The sequence below is a fragment of the Lactuca serriola genome, chromosome 8 (assembly GCF_051521515.1).
Source record: "Lactuca serriola cultivar US96UC23 chromosome 8, Lser_US96UC23_V15, whole genome shotgun sequence".
NCBI lineage: Eukaryota > Viridiplantae > Streptophyta > Magnoliopsida > Asterales > Asteraceae > Lactuca > Lactuca serriola.
This window is the reverse complement of record NC_136415.1, coordinates 156,045,716-156,065,260: the sequence shown is the minus strand read 5'-3', so window position 1 is coordinate 156,065,260 and position 19,545 is coordinate 156,045,716. Positions and strand designations below refer to the sequence as shown.

Genomic DNA, 19,545 nt, shown 5'->3' with positions numbered 1-19,545 from the left:
AAATATACTCATTTGGAGGATTAAAAATATAAATTTCAAGCTTAATGGGCTAAAAATGACAATTTCGGCCCAATAGGGCCCATTATGCGAAATTTTCTGTTTTGGAGGGCCAAAACTGTGTTTTTCTGTAAAACAGTGGACTACTAAGGTTCCAAGTACTTTTCAAAGGTTTAAAATGCTTTTCAAATTTAAAAAGGACCAAAGTTGCAAAAATTTTCCAATTTGGGCCAAAATTGTAAAAACTGCGAAAAAGAGGGGTTATAACCGAGAAAACTGCATTTTCAGGGACTTAAACTATTTTCAATGAAAAATATGCTGAAAAATATTAATTTCAATAATTTTTGGTGTTAAAATGTCAAGAAAAATGATTTAAGGACCAAACCGGAAAGTTATTTAATTAGAGGGTTGAAAAAGTAAATTTTACAAACAATGAAGGGCTGGAAACAGAAAACTTTCAAGGCTAATTCAATACATGCAACTTGATCAAATATTGGCACCGCGACTATCGACGAAATACAATACACAACAATACCAAAAATCGTTGTTAAACGAATTGGTTCGGTCTCGAACCAATAAAAATCCGAAACTACTAACGCGACGGTACCTCAATTCATACAAGTAACATTTGGGAATTTAATACATACGTGAGAGTGCACAGACGTCTACGCACCATCTTTGGGCCCCAAAGTGTAAAATCTTGTTTGTTGGGCCTAGCTAGCCCAATGACCTGATCTTAAGGCCCGAAGACTTCTACCTTACGAGTTGTTGGGTCTTACATGATCTAACACAGCGTAAAAGGACTTTCAATGGCTTATATACTATTGGTCCCCAAGGGTCCTATGGTATTGCTAGTAAAGTCGGTATTTCATGCGAGGCGGATCAAGGGCCCCTCGTACCTTTTTTTTTATCCCCAACCGGTTAATGGAGTCATCGGGGTCTTCGTGTCGTCTTTCTCTTCGGATGTGGGATTACTCGAAGTCAGGGCGGTTGGATAATGTGATTAGTACGGACGACGCCTACGGGATCGTTAGTATAGTTATAAACGAGTCGTTTGTGTAACGCGTGTTTATAGCAATTAATAATGCGCAAAAATAATCCGACGTCGTCTGGACTTAATGACTTCGCGCGCTGCAATGGTTTTATTTTTAACTTCATGGAATCCAAGGAATTAGGAAAACATCGGGTTTTCCTAGGGTTTTTTTAGATACACAAGGTTTTCAAAATGTACACAATTTTGACGAGCATTTTCTTACAACTATAGAAACAAACAAGCATACTTATGGATCTTCACAATGTTTTCAAAAGCTCTTTTCAGAAAATATCGGATTTTCTGTTGGTTTTCAAAACGATACAAAACATTGTTTTTCAAATACCGCTTATGAACTCACCAACATTTCACATGTTGACGTTTTTCAAAATATTTGTATTCTCAGGTAACCAGTGAATCAAAGGAAAATGTACTCAGTGATGGCTTGCAGTTTACTTATTAACGAACCGAACAATTTATTTTTGGGAATGTAATGTTTGAACAATGTACTTCATGTAAACTTTATCAGTTGTACTATATTAATGCATGGTGACGAATGTTGTTATGTTTCATATATATATATATATATATATATATATATATATATATATATATATTCAATGTTATGGTATTCAATTAAGTCACGACAGCCCTCGGACGTTTCCGCCGTCTGGTTCGGGGGTGTGACAAATAGGAACTAAAACATAAACAACAAGAGGAGGGGTCGATTGCAAGTTAGATTTTTCAATAGCTAAATTCTGAGAATGCCCTTGAGATGAACTCTTATGCAACTTGGACGTTTTTTTAATTTCTCTTCATTATCTATTTTTTTCCCATAACATCATAAATACCGAAAGGATCGAGCGAGCCATCTTCCTTGTTAACTAATGAATCATTACTACCATCTTGTTCAAATCGGTCAAATGCATCAACACTATCATTATCAATATTATTAAACTCACACACTAAAGAAGGATTCTAATCGGGAGCTTCTTTGATACGAATGAGGAATATTTCGTCATCAATACTAGCTTTGATCACTTAAGAAATCATACCAATAAACGAGTTGAGAATGCATACACAAGATTTATACACGTCTTCTCCAATGTTATCATCAAGATGAGCAATTGAACCCCATTTGGCCAAAATATGTCTAAAAGAATTTTTACTCCAAGCACGTAAGGGTAGACCTTCAACATCAACCCACAAAATACGATCAGATGGCACAAATTATCCCATTTTCTTTTTTTCAGAAATCTAATGGTTAACCGTATCACAAGTCAAAAAAAATTTACATGCATCTTAGGACTTAAATTCAAACATCACCCAAAGGCCACCCACATATCAAATCGTAAAATTATCAAAACCTTCATCATGACACAACATTCCCAAATTAGGAAGAGTACTAAATTCACGAGCCTTAGCTAAACACGCTAACTTTTTGTTGTCAATAACAAAATTCATAGAATCAAGAACAATGACCGAATCTTTTTTTTTCTCAAAAAATATTTCTCACTATGACAACCTCTTACCACATTTTCATATAAAACAGAAAAATTCTCTTGTTTCCTCTCAACCTTAGGAGGTTCCCTATGGAAATTAAGATCTTTCTTAGGAGTACGATGAACAGAAACAAACATCTTGTGATACCCGAACCACATGTCACAAAGATTCTCGATCATATGATCAACATTGACATTGCCCGAAAATCTAACAAAACCAAAATGTTTCCCCATACATGACATCTTTTTGGAGATATATACGTCGCAAACTTTTCCAAAACGAGAACATGTACGCCATAAATCAGAATGAATAATATAATATGGGAATTTCATAATATAAAAGGAATGTGACTCAGACCTTGGGAGTTGCATGAAGTCTTTCATTGGAAATCTTTCCTACATGATTCATGTTTTTCTTCCAACCCTCACCGCACATGGAATTGGGATGTTTAGAAACCATTAGAATGATCAATCTTGATTAGAAATTCCCCACAGCACGTGTAAATCACAAGAATCAGGCACCAGATCACCCCAAAGAAGAAAACAATCAGAGTATCGAACGCAGACGGATGGCCCAAGCCCTGCCGGCGTTTACTCCCACCGGAGAAAAAGGGTTGAACCGGAATACATCGCCGCCGTCAATTGGTGCTTTCCGAAATCGCCGGACGAAAAGGGCTAATTAAGTTGGTCGTGTATACATTTTGTTTTTGTAAAATACATATTTGTAAACATTTTTTCTTATAAAAACGGTTGTTATATATTTATGTACTTAATAAATAGCTACTGTTATAAATAGATATTACGTATACAACTTCTTATATAGAAAATATAATTTTTTTACGTGAAAATATGTTTTTTTATAAATATGATTTTATTAAAAAAAACATATTCAAAACAAAAATTTGAGAAAAAAAAGTTGTAAAAACAACGAAGTTAGGATAAATTCATAATAAAATTCTAAAATTTAGGTAAAAACAGTAAAATTTGGACCAAATTTGTAATACAATTTAAAATCTTAGTAAAAAATATAAATTTTAGACCAAATTTATAATAAATTTTGAAATCTAGGCTAAAAATGTAATTTTAAAAGTTGACTGACATGTTGAACAGATAAAGAGTTAAATTGAATACGATGATTTTGTTGAACGGGTAAAAGAGTTAAATTGAATATGATGGTTTTTGGGGCTTAATTAAAGAACAAAAGAATATAAAAATTAAATCGACTATAAAAGGGATAATGACTTGATATGACTTGATATGGTAAAATACTTTTTGAAATGTACACATTTAGTCATTGTTCTTTTTTATATAAAATAAACTCTTATACTTTATTAATATGTAAGCATTAGGTCCTTTTCACCGGATTATACAGGTTTTGCTGATGTGGAATGATTTATTTTACAAAAAAAAAAAAAAAGAATAAGGACTAAATTTGTTCATTTCAAAAAGTATCTTACCATATCAAGTCATTTTCTTTTTCTTTTATTTTGTTGAAATGAAATACCCAGGTGGGATCCACATTTCCACAACGAGATTTTTCCAACTTTTATTCATCATGAAAAAGAAGGAGAACCCCGATCTCCGACGTTTCCTTTGTGTGTTCCTACACATCACTGGTAGCAAGGAGGAATGATGGCAAAAACAACAAGGTCGAAAGGGGAGGCAGGAGGAAATAGAGACGGTAGTTGGCGATGAGATGCTCTGGTAGCCCCCTCGTCGATTCTTTCTTCTTTTTTTGGCAACATATCTCAAAGATGGAGGCAAAGAGAGACAGATTGGAGAAACACAACAGGTAAAGAGTGTTTGACTGTTGTTGTTCGACCGGAAGAGAGATGAGAAAGAGAAGGGTCGCCACCCTTTTCTTGTTGTTGGAGGATCACCCACCTCCGGTGACTAAGCTAATTAATTGCTATTTAGTGCTACTTGTGCTTCCACATCTGCAAAACCTGTAGAATACAGTGAAAAGGACCTAATGTATACATATTAATAAAGTATAAGGGTTTATTTTACAAAAAAAAAAAGAATAAAGACTAAATGTATACAATTCAAAAAGTATCTTACCCTATCAAGTCATTTTCCCTAAAAAAAAATTCGTATATGACCGGTATACCAAGTATAGCCGGTCATAAGAATTGCATTGTTACAAAAAATAAAGTATAAATACTTATTTAAAAAAAATTAAAAACTAAATATATACATTTTAAAAAGAATAAGCACTAAATATATACATTTTAAAAAATATTTATCCATTTTCCACAAAACTTAATTGGAGTTTTCATTTTTCTAAATAAAACTCTAGAAACATTATTATTATCTATATAACAAAATATAAAAAAATAAATCATATAGAACTTAGAAGTACCGTCAGAACACTTCAACTATCGGCAAAGGGTGGTTTTGTAAATTGCGATAGATAACCTTGTAGCCCATCGACCTGTTTATAAATTCAATGGAGTTAGGTTTTACACACACACATTCTTTATAGCCGCTGTTTTTTCGTATAAGTTGAATTAGGATTCCATTGCCAAATCTCTCTCTCTCTCTCTCTCTCTCTCTCTCTCTCTCTCTCTCTCTCTTTTTTTTTTTTTTTTTTTTTTTTTTTTTTTCACGAGTCTGTTGGCATTTGCCCCTAATCAAAGTCAGAGTTGTTATGAGCTACCGATTAGTAGGTTAAACTTGTGTTTTCGTTTTTCGATTTTGCTTAATCCGTCATCGGTTTTATAAAAATCTGAAAAGTAAAGATTAGGTTTTTATGGTGTTTGGGAAATGATGCTAAATGATATCGAATTTTGTTACCATAGGCGCATTTTTGTGCTCTGCTGAACGAAATCTTATTTGCACGTCAGTCTGATCCTAAACTCCATTGTTATGAGATCTTTATCTTCTTTTCATTAATTAACTTTACTCTTCAATGAATTTTCGTTAAATTGATTGATTGGTTTGATTATTGATACCTGTGATGATAATCCAAAGGCTTGTTTCTCAGAGACATTCGCAGTGGCTGCCCAAGAGCTTTCGCCTTCGCCAGGCTTGAGAGCTAATGCTGTCTTTCTCCTTCCTTGGATGTCTGAGGTTTTTTATTTTATTTTTTGAAAAAGATGGGTTTTCTCAATGATGATTTCATAGATGACGAGTCTGATATATCCATTCCATTCATCGTGAAGACGAATCGAGGCATTTGTCTGAGAGATAACCCTTCATTAATTTAAAATTTTTAACTGTTTCTTTGATTTTCATGTTATAATTGATTGAATCTGGCTATAAATACACCAAAATTGAATTATTTCCATGTTCAAAGATGTATTTTAAGTTACGCAGAAGAATATAATAAACAAAAATCACTCTGGATTAATGCTTCTTTCTTCAACAATACTATGAAGGTTTGGTTGCCAATAATCAAGATCTGTGATTAGTTTCTTAGGCGATTCTCCCTGGTTTCTGCTTCTTTGACCACCCCTAATAGCAGTAGACCCCGATGTCTGTTTCCCACTCGCAAACACACAAGTAAAACAGCTTTTACGTTCTTCTGACTCATCTCCACCTTTAAACGACTTCATACAAATACTTGCATCACCTTCTTCCATCGAACAACAACTAGTATCACTTTCCCCATCTTCATCTTCTTCACTGCTCAGCTTTTTGAAGCTTTGACCATCTTGACCTACAGAGACCGATCTCTTTATCGATAGTTTCTGAAGCTTTCTGACAGTTGAAATTGGGACAACATACACCTTCTGTCCAGGCATTAGCATGGTGTCTGGTTGCACGATTGCCCATGGCTGCTTGAAGACGTTTGGATGGGCGACGCAGCATTTAGGGTTCCGGCGAATGATGTCAGCAACAAGAACTGGTCGATCGTGAAGCTCAGCATGACCACCTGGATGGACTATTTTGACCCTTAGATTCTTGGTACTGTTTGTGTAGAGCCAGCTTCCGATTCCCATAGCTGATTACTCTGTGATCGATTGTTGTTTATATTCTTGTTTTATGGCCTAACTTGGTCTTTGATAGCATCGTGCAAACTATGCTCGTTTTTGAACCATTTTGGTTTTTGAGGTTAACAATGACAAGATTTTGTTGCTATTGCCGTCTATATAAGGTACAAATAGGTACAATCAAGGCTTGTTATGAATAAGAACTAGTATTTACTATTTAGTCTATTAACTATGTTGTTTAATAAGACCAAATTGAAAGGGCCAACAAACCTTTAGTTTGGTGTCTAAACTTAAGTTTTGGAAGATAAATTAATGAATTTTTTATTGTATATTGACCATGTTGTTTTATATTGTAAATTAGCCATATTGTTTCTTGTATGTAATACATTTATGAATTTATATGTGAAAGAGATTTATATGAACCTAATATATTAAAATGATCAACGAAATAGAGAAAATTGCAAAAAAAAAAAAAAAAAAAAATTGTCTCGCATCCTGGTTTTTTAGTTTGGTCATAAATAAGTTTTGTGGTTTGCGAAAAAGTGTCGATAGGGTTCAAAATGTTTATAAAGTGCATGAAGTGTTGTAAGTTTTGGTCCCTAAAAGACATGGAAGGATTGTTTTTTATTTTATTATATTTTATAGTTTTATTTATTTACTTTTAGTATTTATATGATTATAAAAAAAAATCCTTGTGTTAACCATCCTTTCTCTCTCTCTCTCTCTCAACACAAACTCAAGAAACACCATCCCAATCCAATCCACCAATGTTTTAAAAACCGATTTTTTAGTTGAACCGGTATGGTGACCAGTTTTCGGTTCACTGCCGGGTGAACCGGTTTTTATATTTTTTATGTTTTTTTTTATTTTCTTATACATACATACATATATAAATTATAAATTTGATTTTCCAAGTTCAAACATTAAAAATACATATAAAAATAAGTTGTAGATAAATTCAAATACATTAAAATAACACATAATCATAAATTTTAGTGTTTTACATCAATACATATACGTCAAAAAGAAAATAATACCGAAACAACATATAGTTTTATATGAATACAAACACATCAAAAAATTTTATAAAATTTACCATATATTTTTATTTAAAGAAAACTTAATAGATTTGAAAAAAAAATCACCAAAGTTTGTTATGTAAATGATTATTTTTCATGTGGTTTTATTAGGTTTAACCGGTTCAACCGGGTTTTTCTAAAAAACGACCGGTTCAATCCGGTTTAGAAATCAATGTAAAACCGGTGGTAGTTGAACCGCCCGTTCTCCCGGTTCTCGGTCCAACCAGTTCGACCGGCCGGTTCAAACCGGTTTTTAAAACATTGCAATCCACCCGACTTCACCCTTATCACTTTTTTTTTTAAATAGTATTATTATTATTTTTTTTAAATAGTTTTGTCAAACTATCATATTTTTAATCAAATTTTAAACATCACCTATGTGTCTTAGTGAAACTTAAACTAATGACTTCTTTGTTCCCCTTTTGATCATTCTTATCACTTATACTTTTTTGTTCCCCTTTAAATTTCAAACCCCAGTAACATTTCACAAATATACACCTCTAAATCTGATGAAAACAATGAGATAAAAAGAATCATGAGTGCAAAGTAAGATTCTCATTAAGGAAGAGTAACATTTCACATACGTATACACCTCCAAATCAGATGAAAACCATGAGGAAAAAAAAAAGAATCATGAGAGCATAGTAAGATTCTCATTAAGGAAGTGAAAAACAAGCTGAGCAAACAGGGTTGTTAGATAGTTGAACATATCTAAAACCTATGCATTGTTTACAAATTGTGTAAAAGTCAATTGTTTCCAGACCATTTCCAAACAAACAGGGTAAATCGATTGTATGTTAATATTGGTTAACAAATTGTTTCTTGAACAAAATCACACACAATGATTAACATTAAGATCCATGGTTTGGTGTATTGAAACCTAGCTCATGAAGCATTTTTAGATGAAATGGGTCATTGACACTAGGAGGCGGTGTTACCAATTACTTTTTCTAGGATTTGGGGTTCAAAAAAACCTATCTTATCTTGATGTGAAGCGTTTTTAGATGAAAATCGAAACACATATGACACCTTTTTTGCACCCAATTGTGATAGAGTAAAACATACATATTGATTTCAATTCGGTTCCGGTGTGTATTTTTCTTGATTTGTAGGCGGTCCTTTGGTATTTCATCATCGAAGGTGGGTGTTATTCTTAGGCGGAGAGATGGGCTTTAACATAGATAAGGCGAACGCGGTGGGTTTTAGCAGAAATAAGAGGCATCAGACACAATGCTCCAACGTACCCTAACAACAGAAAAGATAATATTCATATATGAATAAGTGTATTGTATTCATATGTTCATATATGAATAAGACGGTGGTAGGGGTAGCGGTGACAGTGGTGGTGGTGGTAGATCTGACAATCTGTGTCTGCGTGTCGTGTATTCGTGTCAGACACGAATTTACACGACACGAATTTGTTGAATACGAACACGACATGGATTGTAAAACGTATTCGGGTTATCCAACACGAACACGAAGAAATTCGTATAACACGTGACACGACACGGATAAACATATTTTTTAATCGTGTTACACGGAAACACGAATAGACATGTTTTTAATGTCATTTCATAAGCTACGATAACAATAACATTTGATCTACATCCGGTGTATTTTGCCCAATGCAGTTATCGTGGTAAAAATTTCAATAGCGGTCACATGCCGCTATTTGAGATTGCGTTTGTCGTAGTGGTATAGCGTAAAGGATTATATCAACCAAACTAACACTTTGATTGTATTAGAGAAATTCAGTATCACAAAACTCTAACAATTGACCTACCTCTATACATGATCAACGCATATATATATATATATATATATATATATATATATATATATATATATATATATATATATATAGATCTAGAATTCCTATTGGATTACAATTCCTAAACAAAGAATTAGGAAACTTTCCATATAACGCGTATCTTGGACAACACTCCAAAACATCGATGGGTCGACCCGCGACATTAAGCCCATGGTCTCAACCCATTCGACCAACAATCACCCCCTGAATGGTTGAGATGGCAACTCGTACACACCGAGTAACGATCTCATTTCACCGAACCTTACTCGCGCTAAGGCTTTTGTTAGGGGATCCGCTACTTGTTCTTTTCCCGCCACGTGTTCAATTTCAACTTGCTCGTTTTCCACATGCTCTCGAATGAAGTGGAAACGAGTGTGAATATGTTTGCTCCTCCCGTGAAACACCGGATTTTTAGACAACGCGATCGCCGACTTGTTGTCTATACGAATCAACACCTTCTGTTTCTCTAATCCGGTCACCTCCGCGAGCAACTCCCTTAGCCAAATTTTTTGGCATGCTGCTGAAGTAGCTGCCATGAACTCGGCTTCACACGAAGATAAAGCAACAATTTCTTGCTTTTGCGAGCACCACGTAATAGGGGATTTACCAAGAAAGAAAATGTGACTAGTAGTACTCCGACCATCATCCATGTCTACATTATGACTACTATCACTATAACCCAAAAGTTTCAACTCGTCACACTTTTCATATTTAATTCCAAGTGAAATTGTACCACGAAGGTAACGGAGAATTTGCTTGATCGCGCGCGCATGAGATTCTCTCGGACTTTGCATATAACGACTTACTACCCCGACCGATTAAGATAAGTATGGACGAGTGTGAAGGAGGTAGCGTAAGCATCCAACTATCCTTCTGTAATTAGTGGCTTCAACTTCTGGTTCATTCTCGGCTTTCGATAATTTTAGTCCCGGTTCCATTGGACATTGAGTGGCATTGCATTCTTCCATCTCGGCTTCTTTTAAAATTTTCATTGCATATCCCTCTTGCTTTATAGTGACACAACCCTTTTCTTGAGAGTACCACGAAGGTAACGGAGAATTTGCTTGATCGCGCGCGCATGAGATTCTCTCGGACTTTGCATATAACGACTTACTACCCCGACCGATTAAGATAAGTATGGACGAGTGTGAAGGAGGTAGCGTAAGCATCCAACTATCCTTCTGTAATTAGTGGCTTCAACTTCTGGTTCATTCTCGGCTTTCGATAATTTTAGTCCCGGTTCCATTGGACATTGAGTGGCATTGCATTCTTCCATCTCGGCTTCTTTTAAAATTTTCATTGCATATCCCTCTTGCTTTATAGTGACACAACCCTTTTCTTGAGAAACCTCAATGCCCAAGTAATAAGTCAACAATCCAAGATCTGACATTTCAAACTTTGACGACATCATGTTTTTGAATTGGCTTGTTATTTCATGACACGTCGTTCCCGTTACGAATAAGTCATCTACGTACACTGCCACAATGATATATTCTCCTTTTGAAGCCTTTTTATAAACCGCCGTTTCTTGCAAACATCGTTTAAAACCCATTCCTCGTAAGATTCCATCAAGTTTAATGTTCCACGCCCTTGGTGCTTGTCTTAGGCCATATAAAGTTTTCGCTAACTTGTAAACTTTTTCTTCTTCTCCTTTTTTCTCAAAACCTTTGGGTTGTTGTACGTACACTTCTTCTTTTAATTCACCATGCAAGAAGGCCGTCTTTACATCCAAGTGATAAATTTTCCATCCCTTCCCGGCCGCGAGAGCGATCAATAAACAAATCGTCTCGAGTCGGGCTACCGGTGCGAAAACTTCATCAAAATCAATCACGTGTTCTTGTACATAGCCTTTTGCTACGAGTCGCGCTTTGTACCTAGAAATAGATCTGTCCGCATTTCTTTTGATTTTATATACCCACTTTAATCCGATGGGTTTAACATTCTTGGGAAGAGACACCAACTTCCAAGTTTTATTCCTTTCAATTGACTCGATCTCGTCTTTCATTGCCTTAAGCCATTCGGCTTTCACAATGGCTTCTTTTAAAGTACTTGGTTCCTCGTCAAACGATAACATTAATTCATTCATGTTAAGCTCATAATCATTGAGGTGAACTGGCAAAACGGAAACACGATTAGAACGACGTACCGGGTTATTCTCGAACTCGTTATTGTCGTCGAACTCGTGATCGCTGCTGTCCGTATCAGGTTCTGTCGAGATTGCGTTGTCCACTGTTGGGCTCGGCGCTACTGATGGGCTTTCATTTAAATGTTGCGGAGATGGGGTGGCATTGGTATTGGGCTGGTGAGTCCCATTATGTGGCTGATTTATCAAAGTGGCCCAAACAATTTTGAATGTTTCAGAATCATTTTCCTTTTCCGCTGCTATTGTTCTCGTACCTTTTTCAATTTCCTTTTTCCATTTCCATGACAACTTTTCATCATAAGTTACATTTCTGCTTATAATAATTTTATTTTCATATGGGTTAAATAAACGAGCACCTCCCGAACCCGGTTCCGTTCCGAAATAAACCAATGGTCTCGATCTATCGTCAAGTTTCTTTAGATGTTTCGAAATAATCCTTCCATACGCAACGCATCCGAACACCTTTAGATCTTCAAGATTCGGTTTTTGACCATAGAGTTTTTCGTAAGGCGTGACTCCTACTAACGCTCTCGTAGGGGTACGATTTATAATATAGGTTGCATGTCGAACGGCTTCTCCCCAAAACTGATTTGGAACTTCTTTTGCTTTCATAAGACATCGTGTCATCTCGATTAGCGTCCGGTTTCGTCGTTCTACTATGCCGTTTTGTTGGGGTGAGTACGGAGCCGTTAACATTCTTGCAACACCTTCTTCGCTCCAAAAACGATTAAAATCGTTTGAAGTAAACTCTCCCCTTCTATCTGTGTGGAACGTCTTTATAGCCTTCCCGGTCCTATGTTCAATGGACTTTTTGAATTTTTTAATTACATCCGCCGCGTCGTTTTTTTGTTTTAACAAAAAAGACCACATGTATCTAGAAAAATCGTCAATTAGCACCAAAATATAAACGTTACCGGCCATTGTGGGAGGATCAATAGGCCCGCAAATATCTCCATGTAACATCTTGAGAATATTTTTAGACTTATAATTGGTTTTCTTCGGGAATGTGTGTTTGTTTTGTTTGCCTATCACGCAAATTTCGCAAACTTCTTCTTGATGTTTCAAAATTGGAACTCCATTAGTCAACTTGTGCATCATATTCACCGCACCAAAGTTGATATGGCCTAGTCGTGCATGCCATAACCAAGACTCGTCATCGATCTTTGCTTGCAAACATTGGGGTTTTCCAACTTTAAGTCGTGTTTTATAAAGACGATTTTCACTACGTGGAACCTTCATTAGCAACCTTCCATTTCGATATTTCATTGTCAAGTAATCACCATGCATTCTAATGTCACAACCGGATAGTGTCGTTTGGCCAAGACTTATGACATTGCTACGAAGAGAGGGAATATAGTAGATATCTTTCATAACTTTTTGCTCACCGTTTTTTCCTTCGAACAAAATTGATCCTTTTCCTTCAATTCGAACACACGAGCCATCTCCAAATCTTACTCTTTCGGTTATCCGTTTATTCAACTCCGAAAAATATGATTACTTCCCGGTCATGTGATTACTTGCCCCATTGTCGAGGTACCACATATCGTCGTCTTCTTGATTTGCCTCTACTTTGGGTGGAATGTATTTGTCTTAATTTAGGAAGATTGTCTCCTCTTTCATCATAAAAAATGTTCCTTCTTCGTGATCGACCTCCTCTCGGGCATCGTTGAGATTTGCTTCATGTTTCCTGTTACGTTCCGGGCATCGCGAAACAAAGTGTCCAAACTTATCACACTGGTAACACTGAATATTTGATAGGTCTCTTTGTTCATGATTTTTGCCTTTTCGTCTTTGATCATCACGATTCTTTGATGAGTCTCTTTGATCGTGGTTTTGGGTGTTATCTCGACCATGGCCACGTCCTCGGCCTCGTCCCCCACGATATGCACCACGTCCTCTCCCACGGCTTGAGTCTGGTTTCGATTTGAGTTATCGGTCTTGGCATAAAGTAGCTTTTCACCGGAATCGGATGCTTTGCCGATTTCTTTAGTCCGTTCCTCGTAAGCTTTCAACCGCCCAACTACATCTTCAAAAGTAATGGTTTTTAAATCCAAAACTTGCTCGAGTGCTGCTACGATGTGAATGAATCGACTAGGAAGACTCGTAAGAAATTTCTTCACCAACTTCTCTTGTGAGATTGTTCCTCCAAGTGTCGCTAAAACAGTCGCAAGTCCCGATAGTTTTGAAGAGAAATCGTCAATAGTGCTCGTATCTTTCATCTTCAAACTTTCGAATTCCGAAGTCAATTTTTGCAAACGTGCTTCCTTCACTCGATCCGCACCCATGTTCCGAGATTTGATTGCATCCCACATCTCCTTAGCAGTGGCGAGATTCCCGATTTGCAAGATTAAATCTTCCGGTATTGATTGAAACATTAATCCCATCACGATATTGTTTCTCTTTGCATCCGTTGAACCCGAATCAACCACGTCCCACACGCCGTGAATGCCGAGTAAAACTTTCATACGCATGTTCCATATCGTGTAGTTTAATGGCGTCAACTGCGGAAATTGAAACGAGATCGAGTGTGCCTCCTTCACGGGCAGATTCGCTCCGTCTCCTGCCATGAATAATCAACAACAAACCACACACCTTCTTCAACAGATGAGCAATAAAATAATGATTCCAATTAAGAAAATGGAAATGGCGACCAATAGGACCAGATGCTTTTTCTTTAATTGGACCACAAGAAAACAATTGTTTTCTTCAAAACATGTTCTTGATCCAGGAAACAATTAATAAATAATTGGGGTATTAAATACTTGGAGGAAAAGCAACAGTTTTGCATAAGAAGAAAAGCTTTTGCCGGCTTGAAAAAATCAATTGATTGGGAGCAAGAGGTTGTGGCTCTGATACCAATTAAAGGATTATATCAACCAAGCTAACACTTTGATTGTATTAGAGAAATTCACTATCACAAAACTCTAACAATTGACCTACCTCTATACATGATCAACGCATACATATATAGATCTAGAATTCATATTGGATTACAATTCCTAAACAAAGAATTAGGAAACTTTCCATATAACGCGTATCTTGGACAACACTCCAAAACACCGATGGGTCGACCCGCGACATTAAGCCCATGGTTTCAACCCATTCGACCAACATAGCGGTGATATAACGGTTTTTTAATATTATTTATACTTTATAATTTTATATTATATTTATATAGAATTTATATAGTTGATGAGTATTAATACTATAAGTCTATATATAATTAACTAGGTGAATGCCCGCGCGTTGCGCAGTGGAATAATTATGTAGTTTAATATGGATATATATATTATGGTAAGAAGAATAGTTAACATTCTTTTTAAGCCTATGGTTAATTGAGAAGTTATGATTTTAAAACAAATAAGATGTTAATATAATGTAATTAATTGATATGGTTTAATCTATTGTGAATAAGGCATATATAAAGGTTGTATGCGATTAAATAGCATGTATATTTTTTTATTTTATAGATAGTTTATAATAATAAATAATGAATAATTTTTACTATTAGTTTAAAATTTTAAATGTAATTTTTATGTACACATTAGTATCTAATGTAATTAATTGATAACTGATTAAATATGATTCTCATTTGTGGCCGTGTATTTATGTTGAACCTCATAAAAAATACATATTTAACAACGATTTTTGTTGGTTTTACTATTGAATAGACAGATGGTGCCGTATTTTAAGTAAATAGAAAAAATCTCATTCTCAATCTAGTTAAAGATAGTGACATATAAGTTAATATAAAAAAAATCATATTCTATAAGTAATGAAAAAGAAAAAAACCGAGCCAAAAAGTTGAACTATAATAAGCTTGATTCCAATTACCAACTGATCAATCAAAGATAATATCATTCAATAAACATCATAAGATATTATCTTATATTCAAATTACAAACATCATTTTTGTAAGAGTAATTCAAAATATATGAAACACCCTGACTTATTTTAAATGAAGTATATTTGTAATATTTTATCTACATAACTAAATTTGTGCACAACATGTGGGATTTGTCTAATATATTATATTATAGTAAAAAAAATTATATTTGAAAAACCACTTTGAGTTATATTGTAGTTTATAACATTAAATTTGTCAGGGGCTGTATTTGACACATAATAACAATTTATAGGGTCTATATGAAACTTTACATGTCTTAATTTTATTTATTTATTTTTTAAATTATTGAAACCTGAAACGGAGGTGGGTAGTCAAACTACAACACATTCTTTCCAACCTACCCTTCAAATACCATATACTCCCCATCGTCGCTCTCCAATTTCATGAAACTTTTCACATTCAATAACATATTCTCTCCAGAGTTGTATGGTTGTGGGCCCGAGAACCCTAAAAAGAATCTGGAGATGGCTGCAGTAAGTTATGGTTACGGATAATTGAAATCGCTAAATAAGATCCGGATGTGGTTTGCTGATGATTTTGATGATTTCGACAGAAGCCGGGTAGTCGTAGGTGTTCCAGGTCTGCATTTAAGAGGAAGCATTGTTGCAGTGTTTGTTAGTCTTATTAAAAAGTAATATTTCAAATTATGTTTGAAAATTAATACTCCACACTTAATTAATATTAATATAATCTAATATAATGTCACATCATGTGAAAGAAAATATAAGTGTTTATATATAGCTCCAACTTGATTCCATTCTTTTAATACTTCTTTTAATCTAATGTAATCTCCTAGCAATAATAAGACCAACTTGATTACATTCTTTTAATACATCTTTAATCTAATGCAAGTCATGAATGTTGGAAATGTTTTTTAATGGCTTACTCGGTGGAAGAAAAAGGGTAAAAGTTGTATGAATTATGGTATTCTCGAAAATTGAATGGAGTGGCTTGAATTTTTAATGTGATTATCATTATCTTATATGAATTATCATTTTCTTAGAATGAAATTATGTGTGATTAATTATTTTGAAGGTGAAAAGGTATGGAGGGTTTCAAATACATAAGGTTTTAGCAAATTTTGATGGGGGTTTCAAATGCATGAGATTCAAGGGAAAATGCATGCTTTATAAGTATGTAAGATAAAATATCATCAAACCTAAAAAGTCATAAAACAACATAACATAATATTCTATTATAGTAATATGGAAACTAGGTAGTGTCAAAGTGTCAAATAGATTTTAATTGCATTGCATGGGTTCAATATCGTATTACTAGGTCTTGGTTGATTTAAGGAGTTATTTCCCAAGTCTTTGCGTCATAGTCGATTTACAAAAAACATTAATGGAGTCCGACCATAGCACCTTCAAGTCTTCATGAGTATAGAAAGAGATGAGAAAGAGAGTTATCGGTAGATGTAGTTACTTTGAATGCTTTTAATTATGTTAGTTGTTCGGACTTTTTAAATGAAATTGTAGTGAGATCTTTAAAACTAGCTTTTCATTGACAAAGTAACAAAATGACCCAAAATGTGAGCAAAAATGGAATAACGTCCGTAGCACCACTATAGCGGTTATTGAAATAGTGGTAAATAGCGGTGAATAACGCCACTAATAGCGATAACGCGAAATGAAAACGCTAAACTGAAAATAGTGGTTCTCGATCTCCGCAAAACGCTATAGCGTGCAATTTATAGCTTAGATTTTGCTTATAACATCTATTATATGTGGTTTTAAGTTCTCGGTTGCGGTTTCATATCTACTGTCATAATTCCTAACATCATTACACAATGCTTCATTTTGCTTTCTTAATTCCATCTTTTGTGACGACGTCTTTGAATATCTCGAATACACTTATCCCAATGAGGTTTGTTTCTTCTCTCTTTCTTTTTCCTGTGGTTTTCATTTTGCCTTCTCCCATCTCATTTAGCATTGTTGGTATTATCATCCATCTAAAATAAAAAAAAAAAACAAGTAGGAATATTAATTAGGGCTATAATCCAACCAAAATTAGCTATTAAAATCCAATTAAACTTGATAAAACTAATTAGTACACTCTGTAGCAAAACATTCAAGAGGACAACCAAAATCTACAATTCTGCATACTCTTCATAATTCCATCTACTGTGACAGAAAAAGAAAAACAAAAAAGGAAAATACATAGCACTAATCTCTTTTAGGACTCACATCAAGAAACCTATATTAGAACCCGAATCACAACAAGAAATCTAGTAATCATCAACTATCTTTAATGTAGTTTGACATAATAATCATGTCATAAGTCAAAAAGGAAAACGAAACACAAAATATATAACAATCGAAGCCATGGAATAATCTTCAAAAAACTAAATAGTGTGCAGATTGAAACAAAAAAACAATGATCTCTTTCAGGCTTCAGCTAGGATCGAAACTCCAAAGTCTTAAACAGAAAAAGGAAAACGAAATTTGAAAAATACCATGGTCATGTTGTTAGAAGCCATAAACTTCGATGAAGTTATGGTGACCGGTGAGAGCAACGGTGAAGAGTTAGGATTGAGATGGTGGAAAAACGACGGTGGCACGGTGACGATTTACTCCGGCGATAGTCGTGAGATGGAGGGCAGGAGGTGCGACAGTGAGGAGTGGGGATTGAGATGTATTGTGCGGGTGCAAAAATACTCATATTTTTTAAAATTAATTCCTACTATCCCTTACATTATAAAAAGTTTCACATTTCATCATGCTTAAATTTGCACATCTCATCTTTTATGATGATGCCCTTTTTATTTTTTATTTTCTATTTATTTTTGACATTTATTATTATTATACATTATTAAAAAATATTTTAATCATTTATTCAATTTCTATTTCTATCTCTGTCTGTTTTATTAAGAACACATAACCACCACCACCACTAGAAATACACAAAACCACCACCGGAAATAAACCATTATCATCATCTTCGACCAGTATCACCGGCAACCACCACTCAACGCTGGCATCATTGTCCACCTCTAGCAACCACCAACATTAACCACATGCAAAGCACCACTATTAACGTGACATCAAATCCAAATCTCTAATAAATCAAATAAAAAAGAAACCTTAAAATCAGACCTTAAACTGAAATTCGAAAATCAGATCGAAATCAAACCTCATAGCTAAAACCTGTAAATATACTCAAACCATTATTTCCTGTATGAAATTGAGAAAAAAAAAGGATCGCAGATTCAACCACCAAGAACACAATAATCATCATCCAATCCACCACCGTCGGTACAACTAGAGTTGGAGCATCCAATCCGCTACAGTCACCTCCAAGCAACCGTCGCCTTCGTAGACTACGGTTTCATCATATTTGTGTCATCATCGGTGTCAGCTAGATCAGAATCAGATGTTGAAGGATTTCCATATTAGAATTTGGTGGGGGTGGACGATGATGGTAGAGGTTCTCCGTGTCGAACGCTCGCCGAAGAGGCTTCAAGGCTGCCGACGATAAGGGCGGCGGTGGTGGTGAAATGTCCAGTGTCGCCAGAAAATGAATGAAAGTGAAATAGAAGAGATGGATGATGTTGATCTTTGGAGAGGATGATGATAGGGTGAGAGAGAGAGAGAGAGGCTCACGAAATCTGGGGAAGGGGAAAGGACTGAGTTTGGATTTTTTTTTATTATTATAAAAATGACAATTAAAAAAATAGAATTACAAAAAGAAATTATTAAGTGCAAAATAGTCATTTAATATGTAATATATAAGGATGGTCCGAGTTAATTTTTAAAAATAGAGATTAAACATGCATTTTTATACTTGTACGAGGGATGATTCGTGTAATTTACTCTAGAAGATAAGATTTCGATTATTGGCCATTTAGGGATTTAGGGTTATGTTTTTAACTTATTATCCACTTTTTGAAAAATGATCACTATTATTTCAGAAATGTAAACTTTAACCCTTACATCTATACGTGTATATATGTGTTTATACGTGTGAACACAAATTTTTGTCGTGTCTTATACGTGTCTAAACAGATAAATCCGTGTTTGACACATGTGAGACACAAAACATGAATTTAAAATACGTGTCGACACGAATAAACATGAAACACGAATTTCTAAAACACATACACGAAACACCCGTGTCGTGTTCATGTCATGTACCAAATTGTC

General features: G+C 34.9%; 1 long non-coding RNA gene and 3 other non-coding genes across 4 annotated transcripts; 3 read left to right on the top strand and 1 right to left on the bottom strand.

The window, feature by feature from the left end:
- Positions 1-5,287: 5,287 nt before the first annotated feature.
- Positions 5,288-5,387, top strand: LOC145071754 (small nucleolar RNA Z122). Its single transcript, XR_013690762.1, has one exon. It is a non-coding gene; the product is annotated as a small nucleolar RNA Z122 (small nucleolar RNA).
- Positions 5,388-5,480: 93 nt separating this feature from the next.
- LOC145071830 (small nucleolar RNA SNORD14) lies at positions 5,481-5,604 on the top strand. Its single transcript, XR_013690795.1, has one exon. It is a non-coding gene; the product is annotated as a small nucleolar RNA SNORD14 (small nucleolar RNA).
- A 31-nt stretch (positions 5,605-5,635) lies between these two features.
- Positions 5,636-5,720, top strand: LOC145071781 (small nucleolar RNA SNOR75). Its single transcript, XR_013690786.1, has one exon. It is a non-coding gene; the product is annotated as a small nucleolar RNA SNOR75 (small nucleolar RNA).
- An 11,348-nt stretch (positions 5,721-17,068) lies between these two features.
- LOC145070718 (uncharacterized) lies at positions 17,069-19,030 on the bottom strand. Its single transcript, XR_013690054.1, has 2 exons — positions 17,859-19,030; positions 17,069-17,354 (listed from the first exon to the last, which is right to left on the bottom strand). It is a non-coding gene; the product is annotated as an uncharacterized LOC145070718 (long non-coding RNA).
- Positions 19,031-19,545: the final 515 nt, after the last annotated feature.